This window comes from Bufo gargarizans, chromosome 4 (genome assembly GCF_014858855.1).
Source record: "Bufo gargarizans isolate SCDJY-AF-19 chromosome 4, ASM1485885v1, whole genome shotgun sequence".
Lineage (NCBI taxonomy): Eukaryota > Metazoa > Chordata > Amphibia > Anura > Bufonidae > Bufo > Bufo gargarizans.
In genome coordinates, this window is record NC_058083.1 from 457,249,594 (window position 1) to 457,263,927 (window position 14,334).

Consider the following 14,334-nt stretch of genomic DNA (forward strand, 5'->3'; position numbering starts at 1 on the left):
CGCAAACGGACACGGTCGTGTGCATGGGGCTTAAAATATAGAAGTATTATTTTCTCTGTCATCTTTTTAGTGTCCATTATTGTCCATTTATACTTTATTACATTATATTTAGTATTGAGTGAAGCATGCAAAGTGAAATTTCATCCAAAGTTTAGGAAAACTTTGATTCTAAATTAATCCAAATTTCCTTGCGCTTCGTGGTAACGAGACAGTTTTCCTAAAATGGCTGCTGCACATGTTAGAAAGTGAACGTAGGTGTAGAGGAGACAAACCCGGGAACGCAAGATCACCCATAATGCAGTGTAGCCAGCCAATCTGCAGGTAGCCATCGCCCTGTGATGTCACAGGTAGGCAGAGCCCTATAAAATGCTGATCCCACGTGGTTGCTGCCATTTTCCTGTGAGCTGAGCTTAGGGAGAGAAGTGACAAGACGCTCATGCACTAGAGACTGTATTGCTGCAAAGTGCAAACTGTTAACAGAGAGTGCAGGGAGAGCGCAGGAGACTGCTGAACTACAGACTCTGCTACAATTTATTACCGTGTACATAACTGTGCAGTGCAGCACCAAGAGCCATAGCTAATCCCTTCTGTGAGCTGTAGATTTACTGTGCCGTCAGTATTACAGGCAGGTCTAATTTATCGCTGTGTACATAAGTGTGCAGTGCACCAATATTCAGAGTTAATCCGTTCTGTTAGCTGTAGAGTTAAGCCTCTTTCACACGGGCGAGTTTTTTCCGCGTGGGTGCAATGCGGGAGGTGAACGCATAGCACCCGCACTGAATCTGGACCCATTCATTTCTAAAGGGCTGTGCACATGAGCGCTGATTTTCACGCATCACTTGTGCGTTGCGTGAAAATCGCAGCATGTTCTATATTGTGCGTTTTTCACGCAGGGTTGCTAGGAGACAATCGGGATGGAGACCCAATCATTATTTTTTTCCCTTATAACATGGTTATAAGGGAAAATAATAGCATTCTGAATACAGAATGCATAGTACAATAGGACTGTAGGGGTTAAAAAAAAGTTAAAAATAATTTAACTCACCTTAATCCACTTGCTCGTGCAGCCCGGCTTCTCTTCTGTCTTCATCTTTGCTGTGCACAGGAAAAGGGCCTTTGATGACGTCACTGCGCTCATCACATGGTCCGTCACATGATCCATCACCATGGTAAAAAAGATTGTGTGATAGACCATGTGATGAGCACAGTGACGTCATCAAAACGTCCTATTCCTCAAAGAAGAAGACAGAAGAGAAGCCGGGCTACGCGAACAAGTGGATTAAGGCGAGTTAAATTGTTTTTTTTTTAATCCCTCCAGCCCTATTGTACTATGCATTATGTATTAAGAATGCTATTATTTTCTCTTATAACCATGTTATAAGGGAAAATAATACAGTCTACACAACACCGAACCCGAACTTCTGTGAAGAAGTTTGGTTGGGTACCAAACATGCCGATTTTTCTCATGCGCGTGCAAAACACATTATACAATGTTTTGCACTTGCACGGTAAAATCGTGCATGTTCCCGCAACGCACCTGCATCTTTTCCCGCAATGCCCGTGTGAAACCAGCCTTACTGTGTGTCCATATTATAGACCACTGTTACTTTTAGACAGATTGGCCTGGGTATAACTGATTTATAGTGATTCATGACAAATTAATTAGTAAAGAATAAAATTTCTTGTTAAACTTCGTCAAATCGAATTTTTCTAAATTTTGCTCATCTCTAATTCTAATATTCTGGAGCTTGAGGTAAGAATATAAAAAAAGACACCTTAAGGCAGGGATCAGCAACCTCCGACACTCCAGCTGTTCTGAAACTACAACTCCCAGAATCCTCCTTTCACTTCTAACAGAGTTACAAAAACAGCTGAGTAAGAGTGCCTGCTGGGAGTTGTAGTTTCACAGCAGCTGGAGTGCCAAAGGTTGTTTGGGTCCGCATCAGAGCCGCATTTTTTGCAGCTTGAATGCGGACTGTTTCACTTCGATGAGGCTGCAAAAGATGTGCCTTTGTTCCGCGGCCTGGCAAAAAAAAAATAGAACATGTCCTATTCTTGTATCACGGACAAGGATAGGACTGGTCTATTGTGGGCCAGACCTTCTGTTCCACAAAATATGGAACGCACATGGCCGGTACCAGTGTCTTGCGGATCCGCAATTTAATGATGGCCTATCTTTAGGGTAGATCATCATTATCCGACTGGCTGCCAATACCACCTGCCAGCTGTTCTGAAGTAGTTCTGATGCCGGAACCACAAAGCTCTGTCCATTGTGTGGTGCATGGAGCCGATTACTCCCATTGCAGTAAACAGCCGTGTCCACTACACCGTGGATGGCGCTCAGCAGTTCCAATACCCCAGCTACTGCAGAACAGCCGACTGCTGTGGGCGTAAGGTGCTGGATAGAGATGAGCGAACCCGAACTGCAAAGTTTGGGTTCGGTGTTCGGGTGATTTTATTATTTTCCGTTAGAACATGGCTATATTGGAAAATTATAGCATTCTTAAAGACAGAATGCAAAACAATATGGCCATTTAGGGGTTAAAAAAATAAAAAACCTCACCTTATCCACTTGATCGCTCTGCAGCAGCTTCTTCCAGCTTCACTGAACAGGACCTGCAGTGTGCAGAATGACGTCACCGCGCTCTTCCACGTGGTGACGTCATCGCGCATATTGCAGGTCCTGTTCAGTGAAAATAGAAGAAGCTGCTGCAACGCGATCAAGTGGATAAGGCGAGTTTTTTTTTTCAACCCCTAAATTGCCATATTGTTTTGCATTCTGTCTTAAGAATACTATTATTTTCCGATATAATTATGTTATAACGGAAAATAATAAAGTGAAGTTCGGGTCCCCGTTGACTTAAATAGGGTTCAGGGTCAAGTTCGGGTCCCGAACCTGAACTTTGACCTGAAGTTCAGCCGAACCCGGCAAACCCGAACTTCCATGGCTTTGCTCATCCCTAGTGTTGGACCCCTGGCGATCTGATATTGTTGGTCTATCCTGAAGATAGTTTGTTACTATAAAAGACCTGGACAATCCTTTCGGTCCAGCATTCTGTTCTATAGTCATTTTTAATGAGCTTTGTGCTGGAACATTTGGAAAGTATCAGGTCTCTTACTAGATACAATTTAGGGTAACAACTAGCATCATTACAAATGCACCTCTAGAAATTTGTGTCCATGGAAGGTGACCATGGAATAGACATGTCTTCAGTTTTAGTCCGTTAGCAGAAAAACACTCCACATTCACTTTTTAAAATCCAGAAATCCAAGATATGAATTTGCTATCGGTTATGAATCATCCACACATGTGGCTGTGAGGACAACTATGGCAGGAGGCTGCATTACTGTAAGATTAGTAAGATGTGCCTTCATTCACAGGCCAGAAGCCTGTAGATGTCTTTAAAGTGAGTAACATCCCTAAACAAGCTAAAGGAACATTCCTGGAAGATGTCCAGAAAGCAGGGCCTAAAAGAGTGGTGTCATGCACCAAACCCTCGGGCTCTGTACTAGGCTTAAAGGGGTTGTCTATGTTATCCTGAAATATGCCCAATGCCACTAAATGCCTTAAAGGGGTTTTTCTTCTTTTGGGCATAGCCTCCCCCTTCTGGTCAGATCTGCAAAAGGAAGCATACACACCTGTTCCATGCTGCTGGGTCTTGGTTCCTTTACTGCCCAGCCGCCGCTGCCTCGCTCAGGTGCCCCCACTGTCAACATCTGCTTTGATGCTGCTGCAGGCAATGACTGGGAAAAATTATGTTTTAAGATATGCAAATGAGGCTCTAGGAGCAACGGGGGCGTTACCATTACACCTAGAGGCTCTGTTCTCTCTGCGACTGCTGCTCCCTCCGCACTTTTATTTATAGGACCATACTTAATGACTTTTACACTGCCTCGTCCTGTCAATCAAAGAGTAGAGGTTGCGGCAGATGCAGAGAGAGCAGAGCATCAAGGTGTAACGGCAACGCCCCCGTTGCTCCTAGGGGCTCATTTGCATATAGTAAAACATCCTTTTTCTCTGCAATGCGAGCACATATGGACATGGGACCAACACAGATGCCTTCAGCTGCTAAGTGCACAGGTAACAGGTCAGCCAGTTTCCTAGGCACAAATCTGACGGATATCCTTTAAAAGATGCCGATTCCGAAGCTGTCATTTTTAGGTTTATATTCTCTTGCAGCCCCGCATTGTGCAGATGGGCCGAGCACTGCGGGAATACAAGGTAATAGAAACCGAAAAATGACAGGTTTGGAATCAGCGTCTTTTAAAGCTATTTACTGATCACTGTAGCTTGGGGGTCCGGCGGAGTCCCTATGAACACTGGTGTATCAGTGCTGGGATCTTGAGAGCATAGTTGTTTGCAGTGGGCCTGACCCATAGACTATGGTCACACTTGTTGAAGGGGTCGAGGTAGTTTCACAGTATTTGCTGAACACGGCCATCACATGAAATATCAACTGACACTATTAACCGCACGCCAAAGTGAAGAACTATAAGACAAGGAAACCGTGTTTTAAATTTTTTTATACATAGGATTTTTTTATATGAACGAGAGCTCTGCATTTAAAAGGGACCATGATCATATAATAGGGTGTATGAATTCTGGGGTTTTGTATTTAAATTTATGTATTGTTTTTTAGTGTGTTGTATTATATACATGAATTAGTAAAGTTATATGCAAATTACTGTGAGCCAGCCATTTTTATTTTATGTTTTGTGTCCACTTATATCACGGAGTGGTGGTCAGTGGTCTGGGCTCCAGTTCAGCTGGTGAGCATCCTCTATTCTATTGTTAATTACCTTTTGAAGTATATTGCTACCAGACGCAGAGTCATTCCTGGCCAAGTCCTGAAATGCACTGGAGTAAAAAGCTTTTAAATTCCACAGATTAACATTCCTCTATTGGATACGTACAGCAGCTGGACAGGGTGCGGAACGTGCTCTGTGTCTAATTTACAATTTGCTATATTTTAAAAGCCTTGAAACTAAAGTCTTCTTTTACTCCACTGTCAAACCAGAGACACCCATCTGTAGACCGCGTTGTTTCGGTGTTCTTGCCCCTCATCAGTTCAGAGCAGGGTACTTGTTGGTTGAATGAGATGAATCTAAAGAATCTCATCCAGGTAACCAGTACCGTGCTCGTACTGATGAGAGGCAAAAACACCAAAATAATGCTGTCTACAGATAGGCGTCTCTATTTTAACTGGTAACAGTTCATTTGTATATCTTTTCCCATGAAGCATTGTCTGAAAAGAGGAATCTCAGGACTGTCTCTTTTCAATGAGAAACTATACCCTGCTCCTTGAGCTTCTCATCCAGCCAAACAGTACCCTGCTCTCTGCTGATGAGGGGCAAGGACCCCAACAGTGCTGTCTACTGTTGGGTGTCTGGTTGTCTGGTTTGGCTAGCATGAGTTAATTTGCATTGACCTGACCTATGGGTTTACATATCTTGTTCATCCAGCATGTGTTTTCTACTCCTTCTATTCCAGTGTAATATTCAATGTACCCAACCTCCACCATACCCCATGTGTATAAGAGTTACACAAGAAGCTAGATGTTCCTGGCTCATTATTTTTCTGGAACATGTATACATACATTGTCTGCTGGCTGACACCATTCCCCTTGTGCAATCAGATGCAGTTTAGTTTAAAGTAGCACTCCCACAAAAAATGTTATTCTCTGACCTGTTAGAAGGATACATGATGTAATCTGTTAGTGAAGGTAATCTTCTTACCAGTAACTTTATTTGTGAGTTATAACCTCCCTTCTGATCCTCAGCTGTGTCATATGAACAGCACTCTGATCTCCAACTGACACAGGACAGGAAGTCAGTTACTTCTCTTTTCATTCCTCTGAGACCGATTGAGGCTTCCACAGGAATACATAGAGAAACTGGCTTCCTGTTTACACACAAGATGCTGTGTTATTTGGAAAGTCAGACTGTTGGTCACATGAAACGACTGAGGATCAGAAGGGAGGGGATAACTCACAAATACAATCAATTACTGGTAAGAAAATTACCTTCACAGGTCAGAAAACTATTTTTTTGTGGGACTGCTTCTTTAAGTCTATAATGCAATTAGAAAATGTTAAACATATCCTGGCAGGGCCAGATTAGGGTTGCTATAGAGCCCCCTGAACAAATAATTTGGTGGGACCCTTGTCCCAACTCTCAAATCCAGATCCTGACCCCTCATAGAAGTCACATATAAGAGAGGTGGCTTTGCATGTGAATGTCCCCCTTCACTGAATTCTATGGCAGTTATGGAGATAGACAATGAATGCATCTTCACTTTTTTGGCTGGACAGCCTCACTGAACAGCTATCAAGGAATTCCCGTTTCCTAAGATAAGTTGATCCTAGAAATGAGCAGCATATGCACTATCCAGGAAATCAGCGTCACGGTGAAGACAGCGCAATGACATCAGCACATCGCACCGCCTAGACCAGGATACTAGATGTATAAAGATGACACACTACACTTGTTGGAGGATGGAGGTAAGGCGGGTCACACTATGGAGCACTGTGCATCTGGTACTATAATTTGTGGGGACACTATATATATATATCTGGCACTATTGTTTTCAGGAGTGATACGTATGTATGTGGCACTTTTTGGGGGGATAGTATAGTTATGACACCAATATATATTTGGTACATTATTTGGGGCACTGTGCCACACAATAGGTAGAATATTGGGGTGTCAGCAGGATGCAGAGTTGGAGTAGGTTGTATAAAAGGTAGGGTGGATGCTGGGAAACCGAGAAGCCAATTATTTCTCTGTTGCAAACTCTGTGGCTGGAAGAAGTCGGCATGGTGGTCCGGGCCAGATGGAATAGACGTGAAAGGTGAATGATTCAAATTAGAGATGTCAACTGTAAGTCATTAGACATAACTGTACTGTATTCACATAGATGTTCTGCAGAGCGCCAGTGTAAAACAAAGTGTTTGTTTAGAAAGTATGGCAGAATAATCATCACTGTGGTACTGTTAGTGGTCATAGTGTGCCTTTTCCTGGGTTGGGGGCCCATTTATACGATGGATGCGATTTTACCCTGTGCTGAATCCTAGCTAAGTCTTTGGGTTTTCAACTTTTGAAAATCCTCCATTGTTTGAGGGATCTGCTGACAAAAAACTGATTACAAACTGTCTCCCTGCTGGAATCCTCAGCAATCATCTGTTATCTAGATAATCAATAGATGCATAGATAGATACCTAAATAGTTAAAAGAAAGAGCTAGATAGATAGGTGAGCTTTGTGACTCTTGCTGTTTGACCAGTGTGATCCAGCACGTTACCAGCTGACCCATACACTCATAGATGAATAAGCTTCTTCCCGTTGATAAAGGATATGATGCTCCAGTAATATAACAGACTCCGCTCTGTTCCTCTGACTAATGGACGCTTAGTCATCAATACTGACTCTCGCATGAAGCTCATCCAGAAAGAAGACAAAGCAGAGGATGTCGGTTAAATTGCTGATGCAGATCAATTATTGAAAAGAGTGCTGCTCAGAATGGGGGCATAGGAGTCAATAATGTTCTAATAGCACATCGGATCGTTCTGCGGTAATTACTGTGCCATTTACAGATGTACTGGAGGAGAATGGATAGTCTCTTCATCCCTAAAAGGGGATGTGAGTGCCACAAACCTAACAGTCCAGGCAGACAAACATGGCTACTCACTCCTTTCCATGAAGGGTTAAACCCACCCTACTATTGTACTGGTACCAGTATGGAGGTGATCTTTTCATACGATAGCTCTCTAAAAAGCCACTGCTGGGAAAATAATTAATTTCCTTCATTGAAAAGCATACATGTCATGACCTACCGGGGGATGGGAGGCATGGAGAGCGAGCCTCAGGGGAACCGACTGCAACCCATGTCAATCTGCTAATCTAACCAGACGTTTGTCTATTGTGTGTTTTCCTGGAATATCATCCAAGGAACAAGATCAGTAGTAAAAGCCGATGACCTCCTGAAAAACATGGATATAAAATGGGGATGGGATCTTCCCAAAATCTACCTTACAGTCTTTAACCTCCATGGTTACTAGGCTCACAGTTATTGTGTCTAAAACTAATTTGCAATATTTACTACTATATATGTAAAAGCGGTTTTTTTTTGTTTGTTTTTTTACCTCAGAAACAGCACAATGGGTGTGACTGGTATCGCCAGTAAGCTCCAGTCGCTTAAAGGGGCAGTCCCATAGAAAATATTCAACATTTTACAGACCAGCACCTGGATCTAAATACTTTTATAATTGCATGTAATTAAAAATGTAGCACAGCCACAGATTAATTCTATAAAATGTATCTGTATAGCGCCACCTGCTGTTTCTTTTCCTCATCCCTCTGTCCACCTTGTAGAGGTGGACGCACATGCTCAGCTCCATCCTTCACCTGCCACCAGCTCTACCTCCGTTACAATCTCTGATAGTTACAGGGTAACATCTGCAGCAGAAAGGACACGAACCCTGAGTGGTGATCGTGCTTTCACAATATAGGAAAAAGCGCTGGCCTGTGCGCACTCCCACGGTCCCGGCCACCAGAGAGGATGGCACTTTTTCCTACAGTATGCAAGCACGGCCTACTGCTGATGGATTGCAGGGTGGTCGTAACCCCCTTGGAAACAAGCAGCGTATAATGTGATGGAAAAATGTATTAACTTTCTGTACATGATAAATACAATGTGCTGAAGTGAGACAAGCCCTTTAGGTAAAGAATATTACAAAGTGAATGGTCCATACTTAGGATTACACAGGCCGATGCAAACTGAGTGTGGGATCGCTACCATAGTCGTTCCTCCATCATTCTGTTATAGTCATTATCGAATTCAGTAGCACACCCCTGATTACACAGGGAATGTGCGGGCGATAAATGGGCATCTTTCATCCTGATGCCCATCAGTCAACATACGAGTGTTTCCCTGTATAAATAAAACTTCAGGGACGGAGGCTGGGGCACATTCTCAAATCACAGCCTTTGGGTACTTTCACACTTGCGGCAGAGGATTCCGGCAGGCAATCCGGATGCAAACGGATGCGGATGCAGATCCGTCTGCCAAATGCATTGCAATACCGGATCCATCTTTCCGGTTGTCATCTGGAAAAACGGATCCTGTATTTATTTATTTCTCATATTTAAAAGGTCTGCGCATGCGCAGATCAGGAAACCAGATCCGGTTTTCCGGAACACTTTGTACCGGATCCAGCATTAATACAATTCAATGGAAATTAATGCTGCGGTATTTTCTATGGCCAAAAAACCTGAGAGGGATTGAACTGATGCATCCTGAACGGAATGCTCTCCATTCAGAATGCATTAGGATAAAACTGATCAGTTTTTTTTCGGGTATTGTGCCCCGAGGACAGAACTCATTACCGGGAAAACAAAAAGCTAGTGTGAAGGTACCCTTAGGCACCAATGGAGTTTGTCTTGCCCCTTACATCCAGTGCATGTTATCCAAGCATTATATGGCACTGCCACCAATCTTTTTTTTTTTTTGCCACACAGTCCTGTATCAGCCCTAGCAGCATGTGGCACCATTGGCAGTAGGGTATTGGGCTGAGCTTCAAACAGTTGTGTGGCCTCTCTGCCCATGTGCTGGACTATAGTAGAAAAACAACAAATTGTTCCCATAAAAAAAAATTCTCTTTGTGGTTTTTCCTAATAGTTTCTATGTTAAAGTAAAAAAAAAAAAAAAAGAAAAGAAAATGGCATCATTGTTTGTATCACTTTATTCCACAAAAGTAATGGAATCTCATCCCCTCTGCTTATTTTCCTGGTAAATGTGTGGTGAGCGGCATGAATCATGCCAATTACAGCTGATGATTGGTTCTGTAAACTACAGGACATGGTTTTATGATTACTGTTGCTCGTAGTCTGCACTGTAAAATGTACAAAAACCTTACACGACTCCGGATACACACGAACCCCACAGCATATGATTTAGTAATTGCAGTTAATGAGTGTTCTTCGTGCATTTCAGGTTTAGTGCATATGTGGTCTACTTTTTTCCTGAACAAAGGATGGTCAGTGAAAAGCAATGCTTGTGTGCCTATACCCATTGAAATAAACGGGTCAGGGTTCAGTCTGAATGCTTTCTCTTCACGAAATGGATCTCATTTGGACGGAAAACTTGCTTGTGTGAAATAAGCCCTCTTTTCACATTACCGTTTCTCCTTTCCGTCTTCTGGCTCCGTTAAGGAGCAGGAGAACGGAAAGGACGTATTCTGCACATAACGGAGACCTAACTGAGTGTAACGGAGCCTAAAGACCCCATAGACTATAATGGGGTCCGTTCGGTGTCCACTCAGAACATGCAGGACTTTAGTCTCCGCTCAAAAATCATATTCTGAGTGGACCGGGGGGGCCCAGCGTGATGTAGGGGGGGCCCTGACCCCCCCCTGGCGACGCCACTGGCGGATCCCATTATAGTCTATGGGGTCTTTAGGCTCAGTTACGCTCAGTTAGGTCTCAGTTATCTGCAGAATCCGTCCTTTCCGTTCTCCTGCTCCTCAACGGAGCTGGAGAACGGAAAGGAGAAACGGTGATGTGAAAGGAGCCTAACAGGTGAAAGAAAAAAAAGAAAAAATTATTATTTTTTTTTGCATCACAATCAGTATTTTACAAATTTGCAATGCTATAATTTGGATGATCTATCCCCAGATCAGTTGTTTGAAAAGGTAGCGACGCTCTTTCAAGCACTGCTTCCACTGAAAAATTACCTGCACGCAGGGGTGTATACCGCCAATAAGTCCAGGTGAGGTGATCGCCTCAGGCAGCACCAGGTAGGGGCAAGAGGGGGGCAGCGGAAGGGCCATGGGCAATAAGAGCTTCCATGGTGGAAACTCTCATCTCTACATATTCAACTGCATCGCTGTACTCAGGACAGCAATACAGTTGAATGCCGTGATGGGGCGATGTCTCCCTGGCCCACCGTTTCCTCTAATAGGCTTTAGTCCTAGTTCCTGTAGCCTATCAGAGGCCGGTGTCATCATTATCCTGAGCTGGGCTGCATAGAGCTCAGGGCACAGACTAGAAGAGGTCCGTGTCTTGTACGGCATCGCTGACAGCAGAATGGAGGTAAGTATTTGAGTTTATTATTTTTATTTTTAGCTCATTAATAGCTCACAATTAGAGATGGATCCTGTAGAAAAGAAAACTGGTGAAAAACACCAGGTACAAGTGATGAATCGGGGGATACTAAATCTACTTATGGAGGCCGCGTAAACAACGCGAGGAGTCTTATAGCCCAGGCAGCGCTCCTTACATCTGGTGGCATTAGAGGCAGAGCTATTTTGCGTCTCCTCTTCCCAGGCACAAGTCATATAATGGTCAGGCATAGTGTTACTGCTTATGTATACGCAGCACCTTATTCTGAAAAGTCCCCTGAAATTACATGACTGCTGTAAAAGGGTCTTCCGATTTTATAAATAAAGCCCCTCAGCTCTCTGCTTGCTGTCAGTGACTAGAAGGATTCTGAAAACCTTTTGCTGATCATGTCCAACTGACACAAGTGCATGGCTTGTTAGAGAAGTTATCTCATCCAGACAACAACTTTAGGTGCTCTAGTAGGGCCTGTGGACATCACAGAGAAGGGGCCCTACTCTTGAAAGAGCTACTCCCGATCTGGTGGACTCAGAACGACCATAGAGTTACAATAGGGCGGCTGTAGCTGGGGAAATTGGAGTCTGCATGGAGCCTCTCCTGGCTATAAGGGCTCATTCAGCAAATTGCAGATCCTCAAAACACGGATACTGTCCCATGTGCTGACCGCACATGGCCGCCACTCTCTTAGAAAATGCCTATTCTTGTCCACAATTGCGGTGTGCTGTCCGCATCTTTTGCAGTCCAATTGAAATGAACGTGTCCGCACCCGTTCAACAAAAATGCGGAACGGGTGTGAAACAAAACATATGGCCGTCTGAATGAGCCCTAAGTGTGAGTTCACCATAATGGATTTGTTGCAGAAATGTATACGACTGTCCCATTCACATGAATAGAGCTTCCGAAAATCCATGTGCTTGCTGCCAAACAAACTCCATTCAGATAAATGGAACTGATATTTAGTCGCAGAAATGACTGGGAACAGATCCATACCACGAATGATTGGAGATAGCTGGACTACAACACAGAGCTTTACTTATGGTGTCTACACAACTTGATGGATCTTGGGGTACGTGACCACATGTAAAACCAACAATCGATAAAAGCAGAGTTTAAAAGACTGAAAATGCTGACTATACCATTGACAAATACTGTCTTGTAATATCTATATATACACTAGTAACACCCTTCATTAATACTTACAAATCATCCATAAAACCCGTCCTCTGATGAGAAACATATGTGAAATTGTTCTTTATATAGGAAATTATATAAAGCGAGATTATTTACTGCAAAAGGGTTGCTTGTCCAAGTCATATGGATGTCATAGAGGGGGGATCCCCCACCATTGGGCGCTATGTATTACTGCTTCTCCCGGAGCGGCCACTATATCTAATTTATGACCAATTTAGACAACCCTAAAATTAGTGGAACAAACCCAACTGAAAACATGGGCCCCAGAAGCAAAAAAGAGATTAAGACTTGAAAGGAAAAGTATATTAAATTACCGGTAATATCTGTTCCCGGGCAATAGAAAATATTACACTGCTAATGGATAAGTATGTAATTTAATATCTTCTACTATACCCTGCCGCAGGCTGGTGTCCAGATCTCCTCCTACTTCCCAACACTTGTACAGAAAGGCTTTGCCATGTTACAATACTGAAAGGGTTTCTACCACTTGCTGTGGACACATTTCGTTTTCAGACACTAGCGATCCGCTAGTGTCTGATGTACCATACAAGCCAAGTATTATATTCCTCCGTTCCGCCGTTTTCATTAAAAAAGCACTTTTATATTTATGCAAATGAGCCTCCAGGTGCTATGCGGGCGTCTTTTCAGCACCTAGAGGCTCCGTCTACCTTCATAAACTGCCGCCCAGCAACTCGCTCCAGCACGCCCATCTCCTAGTGAAATCGATCCTCCCCCTGCTTCTGGCGTCCGAAATCTCGCGCCTGCGCCGTTCGTCTCTGCATTCGGCGCAGGCGCAGTCAATGTCTGAGCGCTAAGACATTGACTGCACCTGCGGTGAACGGCGCAGGCGCGTGATTTCGGACGCCAGAAGCAGGGGGAGGATCGATTTCACTAGGAGATGGGCGTGCTGGAGCGAGTTGCTGGGCGGCAGTTTATGAAGGTAGACGGAGCCTCTAGGTGCTGAAAAGACGCCCACATAGCACCTAGAGGCTCATTTGCATAAATATAAAAGTGCTTTTTTAAAGAAAACGGCGGAACGGAGGAATATAATACTTGGCTTGTATGGTACATCAGACACTAGCAGATCGCTAGTGTCTGAAAACGAAATGTGTCCACAGCAAGTGGTAGAAACCCTTGAAGACACATTGCTTTTTTTACAAGGAACCTGCAGCCATTTTCTTCTTGGCCACAGACATTAAAGCTTCGTTGGGTGTAATGATTCATTTTTATTGGTTGTTTGGAGTTTACTTGGGTAAAAGCCATTTTTATATTCATAATTTGTAAAACCTTTGCCTAGATTTTATAGGTAAAAAGCTCTGGTACCCTGCGCAAACAATTTATTGTTCCAATGTCTCTGTAAAAGACAAATGAAGCAACTTTAGAAGAAGTCTTGAATAAAACTGTCCTGTCATCTTGTGTCTACATCTCCGATGAAGAGCTATGTGTCTCCATGGTAAAAGGGCAACAAACAAAAATGATCATTTTTTATTTCCTCAAAGATCAAAAGTACAACAATGTCAGTCATTTTCACCTGACTTTCAAATTCCAGCCAAACAAAAAAAAAAAAAATTTGAAACAAAAATGTTTCAAATGTTTCTGAAGAAGTTAAATTGATGTTACTTCTAAAGGTGTCTGGTTTCATGATATTGATGACCTATCCAGACAATAGGTCTTCCGACTTCCAGCAGCCCCACTGATCAAGTGTTTGAAGGGACCACGGCCCTTGGGTGAGTGCTGCATCTCCTTCAGTGTTTACCTGCACACCATCCACTTTCTAGCAGGGGGCAGACTAGTTACAGCTTCCTCTCCCATTCACTTGAGCTGTAATGCACCGCTTGTTGCAATCTGGACCGTGTGCAGGTAAACCTAGAAGAGAACGCAGTGCTCGCTCAAGCCCAGTGGCCTCTTCAAACACATGATCGGTGGGGGTGCTGGGAGTTGGATCTCCACTGATCCGATAATGATGATCTACCCCGAGGATAGGACATCAATATCATGAAACTGGACAACCCCTATAATATCTCACCGA

General features: G+C 43.5%; 1 protein-coding gene across 4 annotated transcripts in view; it reads right to left on the reverse strand.

The window, feature by feature from the left end:
- Window positions 1-14,334, reverse strand: part of CCDC88A (coiled-coil domain containing 88A) — a 200,775-nt gene that overhangs the window by 107,597 nt on the left and 78,844 nt on the right. The window lies entirely within an intron of this gene.